This window comes from Peromyscus leucopus, chromosome 8a, assembly GCF_004664715.2.
Source record: "Peromyscus leucopus breed LL Stock chromosome 8a, UCI_PerLeu_2.1, whole genome shotgun sequence".
NCBI lineage: Eukaryota > Metazoa > Chordata > Mammalia > Rodentia > Cricetidae > Peromyscus > Peromyscus leucopus.
This window is the reverse complement of record NC_051085.1, coordinates 25981152-26007711: the sequence shown is the minus strand read 5'-3', so window position 1 is coordinate 26007711 and position 26560 is coordinate 25981152. Positions and strand designations below refer to the sequence as shown.

The following is a 26560-nucleotide window of genomic DNA, read 5'->3' as shown; positions in this document are numbered from 1 at the left end:
TCACACCTCATCAAGGAAATCAAAGTGAATGACGGCCCCACAACGTCCATCTTTAACCTACAAGATTCCAGAAGAGATGTGGTAGAAATTTCTGATGACAGTAGACAGAGGTTTCTTATAATCAGGAGTGAATTAGGTTGAATTAGATACCAGACTGAAAATAAAAGGATTCTAGTTGAGAGGTCCATAAATCAAAAATCCCAAAGAATGTTATTAAGAAAATAAAAATACAAGCCACATGATGCCAGAAAATGTATGGCAAAACTTTTTTTTTTTTTGAGAAAGAGTTAGATCAAGAATATCTATAGGGATTGAGGGTGTAATTCAGTGAAAAGTTCACTTGTCTAACATGTACAGGGTCCTGGGTTTGCTTCCCAAAACTGCAATAAGAACATGTGTGTCTGTGTTTAAAATTTTATGCGCAAAAAATTCTTATTAAAATGTACAAAATGATAAATCAGTGATTTTTTTTTTTTTTTTTTTTGCCAGAAAAACCTAACAAAGCAAACTGTAACCCTCTGGAAGGAGATTTTTCAAAGCTATATATTGAATTGGCTAAAAGAGCTTCCAATAGTTGAAATAGTAATGACTTAGGCGTTGACAGCAATGAATTATTGGATTACTTACAGAAATATTTATTCATGAACATACACTTTCATGAACCCATCTCTCTTATCAAACAAACGATTAAAATAAGCCACCGGGGGAAAGAAATAAACCCCGTGTGTGTAGAATTACGGATCATATACACAAATACTTACTCTCAATGAAAATGACTTTGGGCCGCCAGGCAGTGGTGGCGCACGCCTTTAATCCCAGCACTCGGGAGGCAGAGCCAGGCGGATCTCTGTGAGTTCAAGGCCAGCCTGGGCTACCAAGTGAGTTCCAGGAAAGGCGCAAAGCTACACAGAGAAACCCTGTCTCGAAAAACCAAAAAAAAAGAAAATGACTTTGGGGGCAGTGAGGTGGCTCAGCAGGTCAAAGTGCTTGCCGCCAAACCTGATGACTGAGTTCCATCCCCAGGATCCATAGGGTGGAGGGAGAAAACTGACTGTTGCTAGTTGTCCTCTGTCCTGCACTCCCACACACACATTTAACAAATAGATACACCATTAAAAAATTGTAGAGAGATTTCTCTGCAAAGATTATACTGAAGAAAGACATAAGGGCCAGTGGGATGCCTTAGCAAGTAAAAGTGATTGCTGTGCAGCCTAATGGCCTGGGGGTGATCCCCACAACTTAAAGGTAGCAGGTTGTCCTGGTGCGCACGCGCGCGTACACATGTACGCATGCACACAAGTGTGTGCATCAATGATAAACACAATTTCTTTTTTTTTTCTCCTGTTGTGTGATATTTTGTTTGTGTTCTGACGAATAAAGCTTGCCTAGAGATCAGAGGGCAGAGCTAGTCACTAGTTAACCCTAGAGGCCAGGCAGTGGTGGCACACACCTTTAATCCCAGCACTTGAGAGAAGGAAGCAGGAAGATCAGGATTTCAAGGCCACCGTGGGCTACACGATGAGATTGAACCAGTCTAAAAGAGAAACAGAGCTGGGCGGTGGTGACACACACCTTTAATTCCAGCACTTGGGAGGATCATGCCTTTGATCCCAGCACGTGGGAGTTTGAGATAGGAATATAAGGCAGGTGGAGACAGGATCTCCGCCCCCATTCAGTCTGAGGATTTGTGGAGAAAGGAACTCCCCCATTCGATCTGAAGATTCATAGAGGTAAGAAGTGGTTGCTACTCTGTTTCTCTGATCTCCAGGCTAGCTATGTTTGTCAGAATACAAACATAATACCACACAATATTCTCCAGCTTTTAAGAGCTTTACTTTTCTTCCACTTCTTTTTCCCTTTGCAAAGGTGTCTGCCGATCGGTTCAAAAACCACTCAGTGGTGGCTCCAACCTGCTCAGTGGCCTGAGCTGTGGAAGCTGCTGACCAGTCCTCACTGGCTGGCTAGGCACTCCAGTCTTCAGTTGGGAACAGCTTGATAGGTACAGTCTGCCCCCTCTGGCTCCAGCAGTGACCTCAGGAAATGGTGTGGTCCTTTTACCCTGAAATTCCTCCTTGGCCCAACCTTCTCAGCATCGGCCTGTTCCTCCTTTGCAATCTCCTCTGGTCTCTGTAGAAGTAAAGATCAAGCATAACCTCCCGAGGGTGCTCATGGGAGATGGTGCCACGTATGTGGAGTGCTTCCCTGGCCAGCATCCACCCCATCAGACGCATTGAGTGAGCTCCCATGTTGCATGGGATGGTAATGCATATGCAGTCTTTGTTACACAGAGCAATGGTGGGCAGGCTGACACAAGACGACTCTATGAGGGGTCAGCTCTGAGATCAGTCACCACTAGAAGTCATGGCTCCCTGGAGACTGCTTGGATCTGCTTAGTGAAGGTCCCAGGGGTGAAGCGGCCAGCAATTGGAGCGGCTCCGGGAGTCACCAGCGAACTTCAGCACAGCTACCTGGCCAGTATTCCTGGAGGAGATGACGCTGACATCAGCAAGGCTCTCAGTCTAAGGTCTTCTTCAGATTCACGATGTCGATACCATCACTTTTCCTTTTGTAGATGTGCTGCATCATCTGAAAGTCAAGGTTGGTGACTCCTAAGAGGGTTCCAGCTGCAACGAATGTGCAAACATCCTCCTTCTTCATCTGCAGGACATCAAGGGCTCCAGACGTTGTCTAAGTTTCCCTTTAAGTTACAACCGGGATCAAGAACAACACCCTTGCCGGGTGGTAGTGACACATGCCTTTAATCCCAACACTCAGGAGACAGAGGCAGGCGGATCTCTGTGAGTTCGAGGCCATCCTGGTCTACAGAGTGAGTTCCAGGAAAGGCGCAGAGCTACACAGAGAAACCCTGTCTCAAAACAAACAAACAAAAAAAAAAAAAAAAAAAAAAAAAAAAAAGAACAACACCCTAAATACAATTTTTTTTAGGTGAGGCCATGCGATAGATGCTAGCTTGATCTGGTGGTTAAGGCTACAGTCACAGTGGAAAAGGAAGTTGATAATAAGAATGCCTGCTATGGTATAACGAAAATGGAACTTTGCCATTGTGTCTTCCAGCCCTGTGGTCTTTTATCTTAGTTTCTCTATAAATATAAAATTGTTCTAATAAATGGTCTACTTGTGAAAAACCAAATGACTGCTTTAACAGAAGAAAACATAAAAATTAATATTCCACAAAGACTCTCAAGATCATTACTGATTAAATAATTACAAATTAAACTATGAATAGATGTCACTGCACCTTGAATTTCTCAAAGTAAAAGACTGACCTCACCAAGTGTTAGTGTAGACATGGAGTCACTGGACTCTAGCATTTCTGACAGAATTCCAATAACTACTCTGAAAAAAAAGTATCAAGTGCGTGAAAAGTCAATGTGTGCCCATGATATGGTCCATTTATCAGACTCCTAGGCATTGGTTGGAGAAAAATGAAAACATAACCTTTATAAAAATATTTACAGTAACTTTATTCATAATACAGTAAATTGTAATATGGTCAAGCTGACTCATGAACAAGTGTACATGTGAACTCGTGCCTTTGGGCTGGAGACACGGCTCACCCCAGTTCAGTCCCCATCACCCACATTGGTTGGCTCACAACTGCCTAGGACACCAGCTGCAGGGGATCTGGCCTCCTCAAGCACCTGCATGTGCATGGTATGGTACACATAAACTCATGTAGACAAACACCCACATAAGTATAAATAAATCTTTTTAAAAATTTGTCTTATCCACACAATGTAATCTCCTCATCATAAAATAGAATTTGCTAATAGCACGAATGGGCCTCAAAATAATTATCTTGAATAAATGAAGCCATTTAAAAACAAAGAAGAATCCTGTTGTGCATACAATATGTACATTATATGTTCATAACTCTATGTATTTGTCATTTATCAAATTCTGCACTTTAAAGTTGTACAGTTTAGTGAAAGATATTTTCATCTTTCTGACTTGATTTGCAGACTTTTACTAAGTTAGGGTATTTACTTGCAAATTTCTTATTGAATTCATTATAAATGTCATTAATATACATGTTTGCTCAATTGAAACAATCATATCATTTGACCTAGTGTTTTCACAGTAAAGCATCCTCACAGTAAAGATAATGTCCATACAACTGTTTTAGTTAGACAGGTATGTATGAACACTTAACTTACATATGGAGTAAGACAGCACAGTATTTTATACTTGATCTTAGACAAAAGACCTGGAACTGACACACGGTATTTTAAGAAACGGACTCCACATGCATAAAATTGTGTTTATTAAGTGTAATATTGCTTTAGGAAGAAAGAGATTGAGAGGGACTGATGGAAGGATGAAAGAATGAATGAGAAAAAGGAGGAAGAAGAGAAAAAGAAGAGAGAGGAAAGGAAGGAAGAAAGGGAGGGTGAGGAGGGCAGAAAGGAAGGGAGAGGAGGAGGGAGGAGGAAAAAGGAGTTGGGGTGAGGGAGAGGAATTTGGAAGGAGGAAGTCACCTACTACATGTCAGAATTTTCACCCTCCAGTATCAATAACTTGAACTTCTGAAATCTCTTGCAGAAAATATGAAATGTTTTGTTTTACGATCAAAGAAAAGAAATACAAATACTCAGGATATGTATGAGATATGGTCCTAAATGGGAGTTAAATGGACCAGGACAGTAAACAATTACATGACTCACAGAGCAGGGTAGCAGAGCAGTAAGTACCATCCATCAAAAACTTTGAAAACAGTTGATTACCATACAGAACCACAGGACTCGAGAAGTTAGCACACAGCATCGGCTTCTGCTGTCTGAGATATGTTAGTAAAATGCAACCCCTACATTCAAGTAAATTCATCTCAAATTTAGCATTATCTTTCCTGCTATGACAAAGATTGCCTTTCTGTTTGTTTTCCAATGCATACTTCTCTTGGACAGTGAAGGTTTTCTTTTCTTCTCTAACTGAAATATAAACTCTATTTTGCTTTTTTAAATGTCTTAGGTAGGGTTTCTATTGCTGTGAGAAAACACCATGACCCAAAGAGACTCGGGGAGGAAAGAGTTTATTTCAGCTTATAGTTCCACATCACAGTCCGTCTCTGAGGAAACGTCAGAGCAAGAACTCACACAGGGCAGGAACCTGGGGACAGCAGCTGAAAAAGAGGCCATGGAGGCTACTATCTTCTTCCCTATTGCTTGCTCAGCCTGGTTTCTTATACCATCCTGGACCATCTGCCCAGCATTTTCACTGCCCCCCGAGCTGGGTCCTCCCATGCCAATCATTAATCAAGAAAACACATTACAGACATTCTTACAGGTAGATCTTACAAAGGCGATTTCTAAATTGGGAGTCCCTCTTCCCAAACGGCTCTAGCTTGTGTCATGATGACATAAAACTGACAGAACACAGTTCACAAGAGGTTCTGAACGACCAATCTCTAATCAATTCTTAAACACAGCTGATCTTTTAAAGTAGTGTAAATTGCCTGAGTTTTAAAATACTAAAAAGAAGAAAACATAGGCTGTTGGGAATATTGCTGAAGGAAATCCAGGGCTATGATCTCTTTCCAGAAATCTAGAGAACTGGAATGTGTAGCAAATTGTAGAACATGTGGGTTTAGAACAGAGGTAGGACATAGACTAGAGAGTGTCTGAGCACTGTGTTATCAAAGATACAGCTACAGCCATGTTAGCAGGAAGCCATGAATCATAGACATTTCCATTTTGAACCTCTAGACAGTTACCATTGGTAAATTTTAGGAAACCTCTTGGTATTCAAGTAATATTGCATTTCAGATTACAGATGAGGCTTTATCCAGCTGTAATTTCAATACTTCAAAACAAAAAAAAAAAGCAGACAATGTGGCTCAATGACTCTTCTAGAGAATATTCACTGTGAAAATATACACACACACTAACACATTTCTTTGACTTTCAAAGAGTTACTAATATGAAATAGGCCTGATAGAAGATCCAATTATTGTCTTTTAATTTTGTTATTTCAGAATGGCCATGTAGTTTCTAGATTACACAGCACAACTGTGGAATTGTGAAACCCATGTTTATGTCTTGTTTATTTTAGATCAAAAATTATAATTAAATAATAGCTGGTCAAATTAATGATTTGGCCATGCATGCTAATACAGGTCTGTAATCTCAGGAATTGGGAGATGGAGACAGGAGGACCAGTAGTTCAAGGCTACCCTCAGATACAGATATGGCGAGTTTGAGGGCAGCCTGAGCTATAAGGGTCCTCTCTACCCTGCAAATAAATAAATAAATAGATGGATAAATAAATAGACAACAATCACCAAAAATTAATTAACTAATTAAGCGACTTGAAGGGAAACTTTGAGCAAAAGAGAATAAAGAAGTCGTAATATATATTAGTACCTCTAGCTTTGAAGAAAGCAACTCATGAATTATTGATAATAGTGTGGTCTGCTTCTTCATGCATAAGGTGAAATCTTTAGTTCTGAAACTCAGTACACTGAGATTAAGCCCCCACTTGTTTCTGTCCCATCAGAAATGTGTTAATAAAATAAAGGCTATTTCAAATATATTTCATTTGGGGGTATAATATTGGACATTTCTGTGTGTGATGTTAGGACTGGAATACCTAAGTTTCCTGCTCAAATAACAATATAAACTAACTTATGTCAATGTGACTGTGCTTTGAATTAATTTCAACATAATAGCATTTTTTAAAAATTAAGATTATGTTGCACTTATTTGGTAAGAAGTAATTCACACACGTGTACGTACACACACACACACACACACACACACACACACACACACACACACAGTCACTCACCCAACTAAACGAAGAGATGAGAGTAACTGTCTTAATCACTATTCTATTGCTATGAAGAGACACCATGACCACAGCACCTCTTACAAAAGAAAACATTTAATTGGAGATTGCTTACCGTTTCAGAGGTTTAGTTCATTGCCATCATGGTGGGGAGCATGGCGGCTCCCAGGCAGACATGGTGCTGGAGAAGGTGAGAGTTCTACATCTAGATCCACAGGCAGCAGGAAGAGAGAGTCACTGGGCCTGGCTTGAGCTCTTGAAACCTCAAAGCCCATACCCAGGGGCATACTTCCTCCAACAAGGCCACACCTACTCCAGCAAAGCCTTGCCTCTTAATCCCTCTCCAGTAGTGCCACTCCCTGATGACCAAGCATTCAAATGTATGAGCCTATGGGGGCCATTCCTATTCAAACCACCACAGTAACCACAAAACAACAAAGCCAGTATCTTTTTTTTTTTTAAAGATTTATTTACTTATTTTGTATACAGCATGTATGACTACAGGTCAGAAGAGGACACCAGATCTCATTACAGATGGTTGTGAGCCACCATGTGGCTGCTGGGAATTGAACTCAGGACCTCTGGAAGAGCAGTCAGTGCTCTTAACCTCTGAGCCATCTCTCCAGCCCCCAAAGCCAGTATCTTTTAGGACTATTGTGTAGTAGGTTCACATACAACACTTATTACTTCATCACTGCTCCCTCAGAACTTCATCGTTATGTATTACTGATGAGATCAAGAAATTTATCTAGGTTGTGGTCATGCATGAATTTTTCTATCTTTATAGGTCAGCCTGTATATGACATCATTCCTTTATTCATTGCGCCCTGGCTTATTCTTTGGAGGTAACCAGCTCTTGTTCTTAATGGCTGGGGACGGGTGGGATTCATAAATTTGACAATTCCAAGTTCAGTGTATATAGGCACATCCTAGGCATTGGTGACAAGCCTGGCACATTTCGTCAGAGCCGCATGGAGGACAGTTCAGCCGTGGCAGGAAGAGGTCAGAAGAGCTTCCTTCACCTACCAGAGTGTCTCCACACCCACCTGACCACTGGTTCAACGCCTTCCCCCACCTGCAACTGAAGGGTCTTCACACCCACTCTTTTGGTATCTCTTGATGAGTCTGGGGCCCTCTGAGATAGAACAAAATTAGAAATGCTTTAAAAAAGCTGCATCTCTGAAGTGTTCCGCTCTCACAACCTACATTCCCTTCTCTTTGGCCAGAACGTTCCTGCAACTCCAAGTTGGGTCCAGATGTTTGGAGACATTTGATTAGCGGGAGTAGTCCCTAGGACTATGTGTGTGGTTTATTTTGAGATGTGTGCTGTGGTTCTGACTGCTGCTAGAAAGCTGTGGGTTCTTTTTCCTTTTTGCCATAGGAGTTCTTTATAATTTCAGTAAAATTCTCTCCACAGGAAATAATGTCCTTTAATGCACATTTCCTGCAGCCATCCACAAATACTTCTCTGTGGGGTTTTATGTTTCAGCCATTTCAATGTACTCATATCACTTTAAAATTCATTTTTACTTACATTCTTATGATTTTCACCCTGAATAGTAATTTTAGCCTTACACAGATTTTTTTTGTCATGTTCTCTCTAAATCTTAAAGCCCTAGAAGTCTGAAGGATAAAGCAAAAATGTTCCTTTTTCCTTGAACCTCATTTCAATGTAGAACAACATTAAGTATGAATATTAAGTAAAAGTGAAATTCTTCCTCATTGCTAATGTGTTTAGCTTGGCTTTCAAAATAAAACAGACTACTTCCTGGTAATTTATTTACATGACACCCTGGGTGCAGGTAAAACAATATTCTCGTTTGGGTGTCATCTACAAATACATGGTTTTTTTTTCCAACCTCTTGACTAATTCTTTGGCTTAAGCTTTTCAATTCCAACCTCAATTTCAATAAACTTTATTGGCATGGCAAGGAATGCAAGCATGGCCAGAATCCATAAATTATGTTTGTGACTTTAGGGCATCAAGTGTCACAGAGGTAATGGAATTTTTTTTCTTACATCTTCATTTTCCATTAAGTGAGGGAAATGGAAGAGGACACCATAGCTCAAGAAAGACAGGAAAATGGGGAGAAATAGAGACTTCTCCATCCAGCTGCTTTCTAAAAGGAGCCAAGACCTGGAAGCAAATATTTTTGTTCAGAAAATAAAAGAAATAACAATTCAAAGTTTTATTGCAAAGTAAAATGCAAATCTCAGATGACATTGAAGCTTTGTGAAGCTTAAAATTCATACATTACAATCCTTTTTATAAGAAAAAAATTAAATTTATACATTCAAAATTGGTACTTAAAATAGTAAAAGGCATGCTATATGTATATATAATTTATTGTCTCACAATTTTGTACATATATGTGATACATTCTGGTTACACTTATCCCTGTCCCCTATTTTATAACCCTGCCCAATGAGTCCTTCCTCCTCCCTACAAGTCTTTATCCCACTTATGAATTAAATGTTTTAAAGATGAGAAAAAGTTATTGTCTTGGCCTGTCTTTAATTTTAGAACTTAGAAGACTGAAGCAGATAGATCTCTGTGAGTTTGAGACAGTAAGTTTCTGACCAACCAGGACTACACAGTGAGGCCCTGTCTCACAAAAAGGATGTGTGTCTGTAAGTATAAGCCAATGTCCATGCAAGTGTTAGTAAAGGACAGATGTGGGTATCAGGTCCCCAGGAGCAGGAGGTACGGAGTTATGAGCCACCTGATGTGGATGTTGGGGATCGACTTTCAGTCCTCTGAAGAGTGCTCTTAATTACTGAACCATCTCTCCTGCCCCAAGGTATGTATTGTTCAAAGCTGACAAGTAAACATCATAAATTTCAAGAAAAAAATTTTAATTAATTACTCAAGTGCCTAGCATAGTTAGTACAGTTTTCCTAGCCTTTTTTGTTGGGCAATGGATCACTTATTTATATGAAAATTTCTGTAATGTTTCCTATAGCTAGTTTACAAAAAAAAAAAAAAAAAAAAACTTGGTTTATGTTTTTAACATAATAGGTCAGAATACATTTTAAATTAGTTAGAGCTTAGAAAACTCTGAACACAAGTATTGGTGACTTTCCTACATGCTGGAATCCATAAAACACATGTCTTTTGTTGTGGGGGTTGCTGTTGTTTGTTTTTTGAGACAGGGTCTCTCTGCATAGTACTTGCTTTCCTGGAACTCACTGTGTAGACCAGGCTGGTCTTGAACTCACAGAGATCCACATGCCTCTGTCTCTGCCTCCTGAGTGCTGGTAGTCAAGGCACGCACCACCACACCAAGCAAAACACATGGCTTTTGTAGAACCACTACGTTTGTACCCTATAGTTACACAATTTCTGTCAATTCTATTTTAAATAATTTTGATCAACAAAAGAGAAAAATCGTGGTGCATTTGATATTGTACAAAATAACTGTTACATTTCTGACAGATGATTTTTGTTTTTAAGTAGTCATCTTTTCCTTGTATTTCTTTTTTTTTTTTTTTTTTTTTTTTTTTTTTTTTTTTTTGGTTTTTCGAGACAGGGTTTCTCTGTGTAGCTTTGCGCCTTTCCTGGAGCTCACTTGGTAGCCCAGGCTGGCCTCGAACTCACAGAGATCCGCCTGGCTCTGCCTCCCGAGTGCTGGGATTAAAGGCGTGCGCCACCAACGCCCGGCCTCCTTGTATTTCTTAATTGTACAGATTCAGTGTTTGGGGAAAATATTTGAGACCAGCTTCTGCCTTATTTCAAACCTTTTCCCTTTGCCAGTTGCATGTGTCTGAGGCCAATCACCACATGGCAAGTTCCTGTAGGGCTGTGATCTCTAGTCTGTATGTCTCCATCAGGACATTGGGCAAGGTCACACCGAATACCCCCGAGAAGCAGGCTCTACACTCAACAATGCCCTCCACTAACCAGGGTCTCTTCTGCCCTCATACTACAGACATTTGGGGCTAGATAAATCTATATTGAGGTTGGTGACACTTCGTCAATCCCAAGATGTTTGGCAGCACCCACTTTTTGGCTCATTGGATGCCAGAAGGATTCCCAATCCCTATCCCAGTTTGTGACGTCTAAACATGTTTCCTAGGGAGCAAAATCTCCAGTTGAGAGCCATTGAACTAAACATATTTGACAGTTTATCTTGTTAAATGTGTGGGCAAGAAGCACACACATAGTACACAGACATACATGCAGGTAAAGCACTGATACATATAAAATAATAAGAAAATGAGTTTGAAAATGTGTAGGTACGAAAAGACCTGTTCATTGGTGAAATTCTTAGGGCCACTCCACGTAGTTAAAAGGATGATTTATTTAGTGGGTAACTTACAAAAAAAGGGAAAGGTAGGTTGTGGGGTCTGGGGAAGGTGGATCCAAGTCCAGCGGTGTTCTCTGGAGCTCTGCTTGGTCAACCTCCACCCTCCACCGTCTAGGGCTAGCACGCTGGCCCATCCCAATCTCGGGTCTCCCTGTGCCTCTCTTGGCCCCGCCTTGTAGGCGTGACAGTTGCCGAAGCCTCAATGGGGGTTGGAATTTCCAGATCAAAGCTGGAATGGCCGCCCACTATACCTGTTCTAGCCTCTGCTATGTACTGTCTTCATACCAATTTTCTTGAAACAAACCTGCTAAATAGTGGTATGAGGACCATGTCTTAAAGAGAAGCCAAAGGTATACTCTTTACACTGAACAGTAAGGCAGTTAGAACCCGCAAACCTTCCAGTCCCTTTATTCCTTGTCAATATTAACTGTAAACTAAGATTATTAATAAACGGAAATTTCAGCCTGGGCTACCAAGTGAGCTCCAGGAAAGGCGCAAAGCTATGCAGAGAAACCCTGTCTCGAAAAACCAAAAAAAAAAAAAAAAAAAAAAAAAAAAAAAAAAAAAAAAAAGAAAAAAGAAAAGAAATGGAAATTTATTAAGAAAAATATTGTCTAGTGAAATTGTCTTACAAATTCACTTCTGGGCCGGGCGGTGGTGGCGCACGCCTTTAATCCCAGCACTCGGGAGGCAGAGCCAGGCGGATCTCTGTGAGTTCGAGGCCAGCCTGGGCTACCAAGTGAGTTTCAGGAAAGGCGCAAAGCTACACAGAGAAACCCTGTCTCAAAAAACCAAAAAAAAAAAAAAAAAAAAACAAATTCACTTCTGCCTCTGAAACCCATTAGGAAGGTTAATGTGAGATCCAGGCAATAAACTTATTTTGATTCCCAGATAATATGCATTCCCTTTAGTCCACAATACTGAAGCCATGGGAAAAAATCTAATAGTCAGAGGATTGAACAAGTCTCAATTTCTGATTACCTTTGAATTCTTGGCAATGGAAAGGGAAATTTCTGAATCTTTCCCTAATCAACTTCATTCTCTGAGAAGAAAGTGTCACCTAGATAAGTCTCCTTATGCTTCTTAAATACATTCTCCTCAAACAGCACTAGCTTTTAAAAAATGCTTATTTATTTTTATTTCATGTATATGAATGCTTTGCCACCATATATCTATGTGTACAATGTGTGTGCAATGCCCATGGAGGCCAGAAGAGAGTGTTTTATCCCCTGGAAGTGGAGTTATAGATGGTTGTGAGGATCCATGTGGGTACTAGGAACCGAATCTGGGTCTCTGAAAGAGTAATAGGTGCCCTTAACCTCTGAGAAGTCTCTCCAGCCCCTGACACAGTACTTCCTTTAAAAAGTCCTTTTATTTAACACATTAGATTAAGAAACTAAGCATTCAATTGAGTTACACCTGTTTCTTTGCTGCCATGTGGTATGTCCCAAATGTAGTTGACAATGAAGCCATTATCATAGAACATTGACTCCTGGATGCTAATATTTTTAGGGAAAGCTTTGCTGAATTCTGGCACAGTAGTAAGAGTATTTGGGGGCTTTACTGTCAAAATTGTAATAAATTCCACTGATGTTGTCAAGCCTCTGAAATTGTATCTGTAGAACTGGGATACAAATAAGTTCATCTGGTGCATTAGTATATGATTACAGTTAACAGAAACAAAGTATCTTGTACATCCCCTGAATGGTTTGACTTTGTCATCAAGTTGAGTGAATTTTGAATCACCTAGGAGACACACCTCCTAGTTGTGAGGCTGCTTATAGAGAGGTTTATGTCCTGAGCAAGATTCTAAATGTGGGCACCAACACAGTGGACTGGGGGTCTGGCCTGAATAATATGAAAGAAGCCAGCATCATGACCAGCAACATCAAGCTCTCTTTACTCCCCAATTGTGGATACCATGTGACCAGTGGACCTTCAACCGTGACCCAAAAGAAACCTTCCTCTCTCTACTCACTTTTCCTCAGGTAGTTTGTCACAGCAGTGAGAAAAGAAGAGTTAATCCAAGTGCCTGGCATGTGTTTTTATTAATGTTTGAGGATGCGTTTTGAAACAGCCTTAAGGAAGCACTACTCTGAAGTCCCAGGGAAGATATTTATATTGACTTTTAATTCTATTAGCTTTTACTCAGTACTAACTGATCTCACAGAGAGGATGGCATCTGCCTAAATTCATGAAGATGCTTAATAATTGTTTGTGAAAATCTCTTAGCTGTCGAAGAAACAAACAAGGGTGCCTTTTGTATTTCTACTCAAAAATAATCATATTCAAAACAGTATTCTTCTTGGTAAGGTTATATACTAAATAAGAGCCATGGTAGTATCTAAGTACTGTTTTACAATTTTCTCCTTTTTAATTTTACTGTAACGAATATGGACTATCCTTGTAATGAGTCAAACAGTTACTTTTCAAATTAAAATAATAAAGCACTCAATTTTTTTCATGTCAATGTCTGATAATGCTTTTGCTCCTAAGAGTAGGAGGCCATGTCTATGTAGACAGTGCTAGACAAAGCGCAGTTGATTTAAAATATAAAATAATTGCAGACTTTAGAGCTCATAGGAGTCTTAAGGATCTTCTTCCTTGGGCTTCCCTGTGAAAAATGAAAAGTTGAATCCTGAGGTGTCATAGGCAGCAGTAAATCAACAACATGCGTCAACATTTTGTTCTGTCGGCCAAAGAACTGATCGAAGGAGTGCTGGAGGCTGGAGAGATGGCTCGGTGGTTAAGAGCACTTGCTCATCTGGCAGAGGACCTGGCTCGACTCCCAGCATCAGTACAGGGGGTTATCACCATTCATAACTCCAGTTCCAGGGGATCTGATGCCCTCTTCTGAACTCTGTAGGCAGCAGGCACACGCATGGTGTACAGTCATTACACACAGGCAAAACGCTCATAAGTATAAAATAAAAATTGCTACATCTTAAACATAAAAAAGGAAGGTTTCTTACACTGTTAATTCCAGTTACTTCCACATTCTCTAATCGGAACCCGAGTTCTTTCTCTGTCTCTCTTTTTTCTTCTTCTTTTTATTATTAAGAAATTTTCTATTCATTTTGCATGCCAACCACAGATCTCCCTCTTTTCCCTCCTCCCGACTCCCAGGCTCCCCCACCAACCCACTCCATTCCCACTTTCTCCAAGGCAAGGCCTCCCATGGGGAGTCAGCAGAGCCCGGTACATTCAGTTGAGGCAGATCCAAGCCCCCCCCCACACACACACACAACAAGGCTGTATAACATGTCCCACCATAGGCACTAGGCTCCAAAAAGCCGGATCATGCACCAGGGATGGCTCTTGATCCCACTGCCAGGGGGCCCCTTAAACAGTCCAAGCTAAACAACTATTTCACCTAGGCAGAGGGCCTAGTCCAGTCTCATGGGGAGGGGAGGAGACACACGACTCCACAGCTATTAGTCTATAGTTCATGAGTTCCCACTAGTTTGGTTTGGTTGTCTTTGAGGTTTCTCCATCATGATCTTGATGTCCCTTGCTCATAGAATCCCTCTACTCTCTCATCGACTGGGCTTCTGTAGCTTGGCCTGGTACATGGCTGTGGATCTCTGCATCTGCTTCCATTAGTTACTGGATGAAGGCTCCCCAGTTTTCTCATGGAGTTCTCATCTATTTCTTCTTTGCAGGGTGATCCCTGTACCCCTCTTAGGATCCTCCTTGTTAGCTAGCTTCTCTGGAGCTGTAGGAGGGAGCTTTTGTAGGGCAAAGGACATGGTCAACAAGACAGAATGACAGCCTACAGAATGGATAAAGATCTTCATCAACCCCACATCTGACAGAGGGCTGATCTCCAAAATATATAAAGGATTCAAGAAACTCGACATCAAAATAGCGAACAATCCAATTAAAAAATGGGCTATAGAGCTAACAAACAGAGAATTCTCAACAGAAGAATCTCAAATGGCTGAAAGACATTTAAGGAATTGCTCAACATCCTTAGTCATCAGGGAAATGCAAATCAAAACAACTCTGGGATGCCGTCTTACACTTCCCTGTCTCTTAAGACCGGCTTTCTGCTGGGGCTGTCGCTTAAGTGTGGAGCACTTGGCTGGCTTGTATAAGGGCCCAGGCTCCGTCCTCAGTACTCAAAACAAACTCAATGGCAAAAATTCAAATAGTTTTCAGAACGTCTCAGAGTCCTCACATGATCCTTTCTCTCTTCTGTCGTGTTCTCCCTAATAACGGTCCACTTCTCCCTCCCAGAAGTGTCTGCTTCCTCTCCGGGATTCTTCAAGTCTTTGTCTCAGTCTTCAGCCACATTTCCCCTACATCGGGGTATTCGTTCTCTATTTTTCCCTCCTTCTCTCACTCTGGCCCACCCCAACCTAGGTTTAAAGATTTATGGCAAGTGTCTGGTCTTCTTGGAAGGTTTTACCCAATGCCCCAAGCAGTGTGGAGGTTTTTCTATAAAACTGTCACTCATTAAAACTGCAGTTGTATTCCTTGCACATGTATGCCCCACTGGCGTATGAGTCAGCCACCTCTTATTCTTTTTTTCTGAACCAACTTAACATATAATAGTTCTCTGAGAAAATGGAGGTTGAATTGTGAATTACCCTATCCACCACTGCTTATGCATAGAAAACAATGATATTATGAAATAATTTTAATGGAGAGGTGCTGTGGGATGGTCTGTATGTTAAATTGCTCTGATTGGTCAATAAATAAAATACTGATTGGCCAGTGGCTAGGTAGGAAATATAGGCAGGACTAACAAAGAGGATAATTGAGAGAACAGGAAGGTGGGAGGAGACACTGCCAGCTGCCGCCATGACAAGCAGCATGTGAAGACGCTGGCAAGCCATGAGCCATGTGGCAAGGTATAGATTTATGGAAATGGATTAATTTAAGCTATAAGAACAGTTAGCAAGAAGCCTGCCACGGCCATACAGTTTGTAAGCAATATAAGTCTCTGTGTTTACTTGGTTGGGTCTGAGCGGCTGTGGGACTGGCAGGTGACAGATTTTGTCCTGACTGTGGGCAAGGCAGGAAAACTCTAGCTACAGAGAGGTAAATGACTTAGAGACCTTCTCCTGTCACAGGGATATAAGATTCATAGAAATGTGGCATTTTAGAAGTGTTATTAAATTCATAACACAGAGGTAACGGGCTATCTTGATATGTAGACTGGTCTGTATTAGCTAGGACAGCCCAGTTCAGGCACTGCTTAGGAAGTAAAAGCAGAACACTGGGGAATTCTGGGAAGAGGCTGGAAAGTAGAATAGAGGGAGAAGTGAGAAAATTGGTATTGGGAGCCGCACATCCTTAAGTCGTACCAGCCACCTCAGACAGTTATTCTTGATTGAAAACCAGTCACTAAATGGCTCCTTTGTTATTTTAAGTTACATACAGTATCTACTGGGTTGACATCAGAATACATTTCACCCTCCACATTTCAGTAGCAAATCCTGACAAACCAAGATCCCAAACGGTCCCCATTAGAAGTGAGAGAAACAGATGGAAGAATCGCGGAGTGAAGATATTTGTCACCTACCCTTGCTCGCAAATGACAGAAATTAATTGCTTCTGCATCTGTGTTTTCACAGCAGGGTATGTGTGTCTCATGCCTGTAGATTTTGTATTTAATCCTTGTCACATGCCATTCTCCTTGTCCCCTACTCTTACTCTTATGTGGTAACATGCTCTTGGAGAGAGGAAATCACTCTCATCATATCCTCAGTGCCTCCACATAGAGCATTATATATACATACACACACACACACACACACACACACACACACACACACACACACATATATATGAGAAAAGATGCAGGGATGAATTGTACCATATTGAGCAGGCCCTGAAGCATGACCCAGAGAAAACGATGTCACTGGATGCTGAGCTGAGTGGAGAAATGGGGGTGTACAATTAAGAGAGGGAAACGGGAGATCAGGATGCTCCACCAGTCGCACGACCCTACTCAGGTTCATTTGCACTTTCTGTGATTCCTAACTGGGAGTTCTGAAAAGAGTCGTGCTGCAATTTATACCGGAGTAGTTAGGGACAGCTTTTCGGTTCATCCCACCGCTAAGTCATTAATCTGCTCCTCTGGGCTCTTTGGTAAGCTGATCAGAGACTGCGTGGCTGCTACTGGACAAAGAGCTCTGTGCTGGCTCTCTTCACTTAACTCAGGTGTCATTTTTCTTTGAGAAATCACATCTTTGAATCAGAGCCGCATAATTGCTCTTTAATAAAGAGGTAGCTTGCAATCCTTTAGAGGCATTTCAAGCACCCTCCCTTGACTCCATAAACATGTGCATCCGCTACGATTTGTAGATTCTGTACCCAGATTTCTTTTTCTCCACGATTTTGGTGAGCATTTAGAGGACTCTGTCAATCACCTTAATTTCTTTCTCTTAGAGAAAAATTCAGTGATAACTCTCAGAATATCCGTGAAGTAGATAAAAACTGGAAAGGGAGAACAATTCTGTGACTTAATGATGAATAACTTTCGAAGGCATTTTAATTAAAGTGTTCACAATAGAGAAATCATGCCACCTGCATTTTACCACGACAAGTGGTGAGCCAGCCAAATCTAACAGTCAGCTAATGACCCATGCTCACAGATCCATTGGGAAACTTTGATGTCTCATGATATGACTTAAAAATGCATTTAGCCCAGGTTGCCCTCAAATTTACTATTTAGATAAGGCTGGCCTTAAAGTTCAGATCCTCCTGCCTCCACCTCCTCAGTGCTGGGATTGCAGGCATGTGTCACCCCTGCCCAGTTTATGTGGGGCTGGAACTTGAACCCAGGGCTTCATCAAAGCACCTTGTCACCTGAGCTACACCTCCAGCTTAACGTTCTATTTTTCTTCAAAAAGATTTAAGAAGTCAGAAGATAGAAGCATTTGATTTGCTCTATGAATGTACAAGCATCATGTATCTGTCCTACTGGGATAGTTGTACTAACTGACCAAGGAGACAGCTCATGAAATAAGTGTCTCAAAATTCCTACAAAGTAAGAGGAACTTCAGGATAAAACTGTAAATAAGATCAGTAGAAATGTAATCTGAAACAATATAGACTTATAAGTTGAACCAATTATTATAACTGCAAAATTAGACTTGAGTTTCCTAGCAGCCAAAGTAAAAAAGGAAACCCAGATGGCTACACAATTATTCACAAAATATAAATATCCACAGTTAAAAAGAAAAAAGCAGATAATCTATTCACCATACATTCTTTTCTTATACTGAGCCCAATTTTACTTTGAGCAAACATGGTTACACCAAAGCTAGTCTTGGTTTGGGGAAGTGAAGTCCAATAAGACGCCTCCTTTTCTGATCATTTTCATATATTACAATATTGTGGAGACAGCTATTCCCCCCGGACCATCTATACGCTCTGCTTCTTTTGTTATTGTCCACCTCTCTCGACTAAAATGTGAAAACTAAGCAATGGTTTTTGACTGCTAGCTCCTTGTTGTATAAGCAGTGTCCCAAAGAGTAGCTGGCTCCTGTGAGGCCCACAGGGACTGTATCTACAAAATTGAGTTGCATGGGACAAGCTGGGACAAGCTAGCAGCAGAGAGGTTTTCGTCAGACACCCTCAAGTACAGTCTGGGTTCCAGGGCCCCCTGCCCAATCACGATTTGTTTACTAAAGTATTTTTTCATTAAAGGTAATTCGGAGGAAGAAGTGTAGATGCAGCTTCTGGCAGTTAGGAGGGAGGGGAAAACCCCAAAGCTGAGATCAAAAGCGACCCAATCGGTCTGCAATGTGTTCTTGTGCTGCCTCACTTTATCCTGGATGTCTTGGAGTTAGATGTACAGTTCCTCTAGTTCCAATAACAGCACCACCCAATGAGTTACGATGATAAGCCTTTGGTGTCTCTCAGTGTAAATAAGTGATGCCCACTGCTGTTTGCCATGCCCAAGGAAAACATCTCATCAAACACATGAAGACCATACAAAGAATTAACAAGGTTAGAGCTATAAAACAAGCAACAGATAGAGTAAGAAAGAAAAGGTAGGCATACAGCATCAGGGTTGATCGTGTACGTGCGTGTGTGCCTCTGTGCCTCTGTGTGTGTGTGTGTGTGTGTGTGTGTGTGTGTGTGTGTGTGTGTGTGACGGGGGGTGGGGGAGAGAGAGAGAGAGAGAGAGAGAGAGAGAGAGGGAGGGAGGGAGGGAGGGAGGGAGGGAGACAGAGACAGAGAGAAAGAGAGATCTATACTATGTGAGTACATACACACGTGTGGGTGTTTATTTGTATGTGTTTATCCTGGAGCTGACTAAATAGTTTAAATGACTGACTGACTAAGAGTGACCTCCTGTCTTCACGTTCCAAACACTAGGACTAATAGACATGCTCCACTACTGCCTTCAGCCTTTACTTGGGTTCTGGGGATCTGAACTCAGGTTGTCATACATGTTATTTTAAACCTTTTCAATGACTGTATGAGTTCCACTTTTATCACTTTGTGTTGTTATTATAAGCATTTTTTTTTTTCAGACAGAATCGAGATAGGTCAAGCTGGTTTAAAATTCCTTGACTCACTGATTATCTAGCCTTAGTCTCCCTAGCACTGAGACTACACCTACTCTTCTATTATTATTCAGTGTTGGGGTTTAAGCCATGGACCTCACACATGTTGGACAAACACTTGACCACTAAGCCACACACACCACAAGCATCAGCCTCTGCCTTTTTGTTGCTGTTGTTGTTGGAGACAGGGTCTCACTATGTAGCTCTGGCTGTCCTGGAACTCACTATGTAGTAGACCAGGCTGGCTTTGACCTCATAGATATCAATCTGCTTCGGCTTCCTGAGTTCTGGGATGACTACCCCCAGCCAACCTCCATCTTTTAAACTTTTGTATTGAGACAGGCAGCTAAGTCGCCTCAGTTGTCCTCGAACTGACTCTGTAGCCAAGGCGGGACTGGAACCTGTGATCCGGCTGCCTCAGTCTCCTGAGTAATTGAGATGTATCTACCACCTGATGCAAGGCGAAAGACTGATTCCTAAGGAAATGACCTTCTGTATCAATGACCAACAAACTCTTAAGGACGTAAGGAAGCGGGTGGAATGATAGCCTTGTGGAACACTGGGACGCTCTGCTCTCAGCTCTCAGTAGTGTACAGTCCACAGGGGACAACCTAAGAATAGTTTTGACAGGAAACACACCAAACATGCACGATGATTAGTCTTCCAGCCAACCTGACCAAGGTTAGGTCCTAATTTATGTGCTCCTCTGACTAAATAATACAACTGTCATAGAGTTTCTATTGCCGTGATGAAGGCCATCACCAAAAGCAACTTGGAGAAGAAAGGGTTTATTTGGCTTAGAGGTCATAGTTCATCATTGAGGGAGGCCAAGGCAGGAACGCAAGGCAGGAAACGAAGAAGCCCTGGAGGAACTCTGCTTACTGGCTTGCTCCTCATATCTTGTTCAACCTGATTTTTTTTTTTTTATACAACTCAGGACCACCTGCCCAGAGTTGGCACTACCCACAGTGTGTTGGGCCCTCCCACATCAATCCTTAATGAAGAAAATGCTCAACAGATTTGCCTGTGGGCCAGTCTTATGGAGGATTTTTCTTTTTCTTTTTTTTTTTGTTTGTTTTTAGCAGGGTGGATTAAAGGTGTGTACCACTGCCACCCAGCTGGAGGAATTTTCTTAATTGAGACTCCCTCTTCCTAAATGACTCTAGCTTTTATCAAGTGACATAAAAACTAACCAGCACAATAGCTACACAAGATCAGTATATAATCGTTGGCCTTCGTAGCAAAGGAGTTGAACTTAAATCTTAGAAATTGTATTAACTCTGACTACACTGAAAATTGCAACCCTATTCGGTAAAATTGTACGAATTTGCGATCACAGTGTACCTTCATGTAGTAATTCAATTAATTTTTTAAAAAACTTGTTCCAGTGCTGAGGCTTGATATCAGGGTCTGGTGCATGCTAGGCAGCTTGTCTATCAAGGAACCTCATCCCTAACCCCAGTATATTCTCACGAGTCTAAATTTGTGCTTAGAAACAGTATTGTTTATGGGCAGACCAGGAGAGCATAGATTTGTACATTAGCTCCACCACTTAAATAAACTGCTTAACTTAGGCATGTGAGCATTAGTTTTCTCATCTATGAAATTTGTTTACTGTTTAGATCAAATGAGGCCGTCCAGGTGCATGAGCTTCCTAGTGCTATTATAAATTGCTACAGACACAGTGACTTAAAAATACACAAGTTCATTGTCTTCTCCCTCTGAAAAGGATTGGAGGCAAGGAAGAAATTTGGGACGCAACTGGGGGACATCAGAAGAGAAGGAGGAGGCCCCACCCTGGAATAAAGTTGGAGCCTTTCACCAGCAGAGAAGCAAGAATTCCAACTATCACCAACTGCTTACGGCTTTCCCCCTTTTCCAGGCATAAACCTGCAATTTTCTAGGAATCTCACCAGACACTCAGTTTACAGGGAAAGGATGCGTACGTAGTAGCTCCTTGCGCAATGAAGTGGCTCCTGATTTTCCCTTATCAGATGAGAATTCCATCCAAGGCATTACTTACCTCATTCATCATGAGAGGAGAGAGGGAGGGGGAAAAAGTTTCTTAGCAACCTTTTAGAAGCAGATTCAGAGCTGCCAAAATCGCATACACTGCCAATGTTGAAACAGTTAATGCTTACTCTACTTTGATGAGCCCGTATCTACACTTGGGTACATTTATCTTCCCCCTACCCTCCTTTGCGAAATAGAAACCCACCTTGGGTATGCCGTTCTTCTGAGCGTTTCTCGCCTAACTCTTACTTTATCCTTAATGGAATCCCTAACTCCGCTTCACAGACCGGCTGCTTTAAATTCTTTTCAGTGTCAAAGCCATGAGCCATGGGTTGGCCTGAGTGGAGGTCCCTAAAAGACCAGGGGAACTCCTTCTGGGGATCACAGCAGGACACTATGTCTCTGTCCCATCATGGCTGACAGACAGGCTGCAGTACAATCAGAGAGAAAACAACAGGTCTGTATTTGACTTGTAGACTCAAAAGGAGAATCACTTCTCTTTGCTTTTCCAGCTTCTAGAAGCTGCTTGCATTCTTTGTTCTTAGCCCTGTCTTCATTTTCTCCCTTTCCTTCCTTCCTTCCTTCCTTCCTTCCTTCCTTCCTTCCTCCCTTCCTTCCTTCCTTCCTTCTTTCTTTCTTTTCTTCCTTCTTTCTTTCTTTTTTTAACCTGCATTTTTTTTTTTTTTTTTTTTTTTTTTTTTTACACATTGTGTGTGTGTGTGACTGTGCGTACCTGTGGAGGTCAGAGGACACCTTATGGAGTCTCTTCTCTTCCTCCATTATTGAGTCCTAGGGACTGAGCTCAGGTCTTCAGGCTTGGCACCAAGTGTTTTTATCCACTGAGCCGTCCTCTTGCAAGCCCTTCTTCTCTGTTTTCCAGAACAAACATGTAGTGTTTTATTCTTTCTGCTTAATAGTGCTATAATACTCGGGTAATGGCTTTTTTTCTTTTCCTTTCTTTCTTTTTCTTTTTTTCCCAGTTAACATAACTAGCTCTCAGTACAGCATCACAAAGTACAAATCCAAGGAAGGTAATGTCTTTATTACATTACAAAACTGTGGCATGTCAATACAGTACTCTAACACAATAAAATAATATTTTTTGTTGTTAGAGTCATATAATACCTCAGTGCTAATCTTCACTCTAAAAATAATCATGTAAGTAGCCAATCCAAACACTGAAGTTTTCAACAGAGAAAGTTATTTTATACAAATTAATGTCATTTAAATGACACAGTTTCTCCTTTTAAAGTGAGTTCCTCACCCAGGAGTTTCTAGTTCACAGCAGCAAGGCCACCTTCTGCATGAGGGTGTTGGGCTTTGTTCTGGGCTGGTCCATAGCCAGGCAGAGTTCCTGTCTGAAATGCTTTAAGATTCTACCATAAGGAGACATCAATTTCTTTTAAGTACTTAAAATAATGATGATGATGATGATGATGATGATGATGATAATAATAATAATAATAATAATAATAATAATACTCTTTTAACTGTTCATATAAATTCCAGAACCCTCCATCATAGTCATTTAACTATGACTATGTAACCTTAGATGGTTCCTTTGGTTTAGAAGTCTTAGATCCTTTTGTTTTATTCAAAAGTCATACAGCCTTACCACAGATCATTAAAAAAAAGTACCTAAAATAAAATAGTTATAGTTATATACATATATATATATATGTACACACACACACACACACACACACACACACACACACACACACACACACACAGTCAGCTTGGCAAGCCCTGGGGAACCTGATGCTGTTCACCAACTTTCACAGTTACCTCTCCAACAGCACCACTTGCCATGGGTTATCCTAAGGCTTTCTCTTGACAGAAAATCCCTCAACCTCAGCGTTCAGCTATTGACCCACCCATTCCATTGCTTCAAAGCCTTTGCTGTTGTTTGAAGATACAGTGTGGACCCCAAGTCCTTCAAGGTAGGTGAGGAGGCTGCCCCCTTTTGCAATGATGACAGCTTCCTGGTTCAGAATAGGCTTTTCTGGGTCCTGGGGGTGTGGTTTGTATGACAGTCTCTCCTCTATTGAAACCATATTTGTCAGTGAAGCACTAGTCGATGTGAATTCCATTTTCTTCTTTATGGGATCATCTATAGAACGTTCTGGTACAATATGTGTTGGTTCCTGAGTAACCAGTATGAGACTTCACAATGGAAGGCAGTCCCCACTCTGCCCTGGGAGGTTGTGCCTGTGCAGTTTTACAACTGTCTGCCCAGCAACACCCCAACATCCATCACACTCGGGGTCATAGGGTAACTCTTATTGTTTACCCTGCCAGGGAAGGGCCTCGTGAATCTGGTCTGCTTCAGGGACTTCCTGAAGCTATTTTGAGTTATTTTACCTTCCTGCTTAAGAAGCCTCCTCAAATCTTCTGTAAAGTTACACAAAGTAGTTCATAGCCACTGGTCATTATGGAGAAACACGCTTTGACTTCCACTTCTGACTCTCTGTTGGGATTAGTGGACCATGAGTTTTAATTGTTGAGTTTCCGAGTTGATGATTTCATTATGGTGCCAAAGAAACAGCATATTTTTGATAATCTATTTTGCTCCTGTGGGTATTTTTTGTTTTTCTTTTAAGATAGGGTTTCTCTACATAGCTCTGACTACCCTAGAACTTACCATGTAGAGCAGGCTGTCCTCAAACTCACAGAGTTCCACCTGCCTCTGTGTGAAACACCCGGGCTGTGGGTATTTCTTATGACTCTTTTTTGGGTTTACTCAGTTTTAGCCAGTTGTGATGCTCTAAATGCATATTGTTTAATAGTCTTAAGAAATATACTATATATTTTCATATATTTTATGCCTCTTCCAACAAAGCTTTTCAAATAATTTCAAAATTCCTCAATAGAAGAATTCATCCCCAAGATGGACAAATCACAATGAGAGAGACACACTCTGGTGAGTCATCAAAAGTCAGTAGCTTACCAGGAAGCCTGTTCAAAAATTCATGTTCCAAAAAGGCACATATATTATGTTATTAAATGATATGATATGATATATTCCAACTTGCCGGAAGTGCCACCTACTCCAAGGGCTTGGTAAAAATTTGTCACCCTTTCAAATTTTTTCCCACCACCCACATGTCACGGGACTTAGTGCTTTACTTTTTATTTCTTCACAGTTTGAGGAAGCATGTACTCACATGTCTGTGTGTATGTCTGTGTGTGTGTGTGTGTGTGTGTGTGTGTGTGTGTGTGTTTGAGCTCGAGCACCACAAATACTATTCATCTGTTACTCATTTATCTTCCTCTTCCCTCAAGCAGCTTGCTGTCTCTTATCTATTTATTTATTTATTTTGTCTGTTAATCTCAAATGTAAACCACTAATTCTCCCGTATTCCCCATAGGGTAACGAGCACTGTGCTGTGCCCTTAATAAACGCTTGCAAATGACAAAATGAATTCTTTGCCTTGGTTAAAGAGGACTTCTGCATGGAAATGAGCCCCTGTGTTTGTGTGTAGGCTCCAATGGTTCATTTTCCTGTCAGACTCCCCCGTTATGAAGGCGGTGGCAGCATCAGCCGTGTGAAGGGAGGATTTTTGTGGAGAACATTTGGAGGATTAGAAAATCCTCCAGAGCTCTGTAAGCATCACAGTTTGTGTTTAGACTTCTATTTCATTCTGTCTCAAGACCAGAATAGGCAGAGAAGAAAGACGTCAAGATCCACAGGGTTCCATATGTGAAGTCAACCCCTAGCCCCCTTCAGAAGTAAGTGGGAGGCGAGAGGAGAAGAATCATTAGAGAATTTCTCAGCTCTGTTAATTCCCATCAGTCTGCAACTTTGCATAGAGGCTCCTAAACCCACAAAATGTATCACTGAATGCATGATGTATTTAATTAGTTTGAATCCTCTCCTTTCTAGTTTTTCTGAAATAATGAACATCTCAGGATAACACACAGATTCAAACCAATGGAATTCAAACAGTGTTCCAGTGGATGCTAATAGCTGGAGTGTTTTAAGCCTCTTTTGAAAGATTTATTTTTACGTGTGTGTGTGTGTGTGTGTGTGTGTGTGTGTGTGTGTGTGTGTATAGGTATGTGAATGGTAGTGTGGATGCTTGCAGAGGCCAGAGAGGGAGCTGCAGCTGGAGGTACAGCCAGCTGGGAGACACTTGTGGTTGCTGAGAACTGAACTTGGGTCATCTTAACCATTTCTTTCATCCCTAGGCCTGTTTTCCCCCTCCAGTTAATCTAGAAAAACAAAAGACATTTTCTGTGGCAGGGTATGGAAAATACTCCATAGTATAAAAGAAGGGAACAAGGCATGCTTTTTAATATTCAGAAAAGATAATTCATCAAACATGTACTAGGTTATTGTAAGGCCACCCTCCTCCCCACCTCCAGTTTAATCTTTCATAACATCACTGGACTGTTTTCTCAAAGGGAGAGGCTGTCTCCAGTGAGACTATGCCAGCGCTGGAATTACTGTCCCTGTCCCATTCCTCCACCTCAATCCAATTCACACTTTTATGATTGGCTTCCTTTTTGACCCAGGCTTGTTAATTATATCCAGCTGTAGGCAAATTGCTCTTCCAATTTGGCAACTCTGAGCTCTCAAGCTGCTGGCGGGTTTTTATTATTTTTTTTTTCTTTTTTCTCTCCCTTGATAAAACCTTTGGAGCATGCATTTTCTTGACTAGTGTTTCTGAAACAATCCCCAGTGATGGATATTTTAAAGAGTTCAAGGGGCGCACAAAATAACTCTGGATTTGAATGCAGTGTGCTTCTGTAACTTGATCCAGAACTCCCCGAGAATGTAGACAGATGCAAGTTTTTTCAGGGATGTAAGCAATTTGCCATCCTTAGTGCTTGGTTTCCTAGACACTCTGGTGTTGGGGTTGAAGTTGTAACAGGCCTGGCCATGGCGGTCCTGGAGAGACAAGG

General features: G+C 41.2%; 1 pseudogene; it reads right to left on the bottom strand.

Moving 5' to 3' along the window:
• LOC114698631 lies at positions 1-23709 on the bottom strand (annotated as a pseudogene).
• Positions 23710-26560: the final 2851 nt, after the last annotated feature.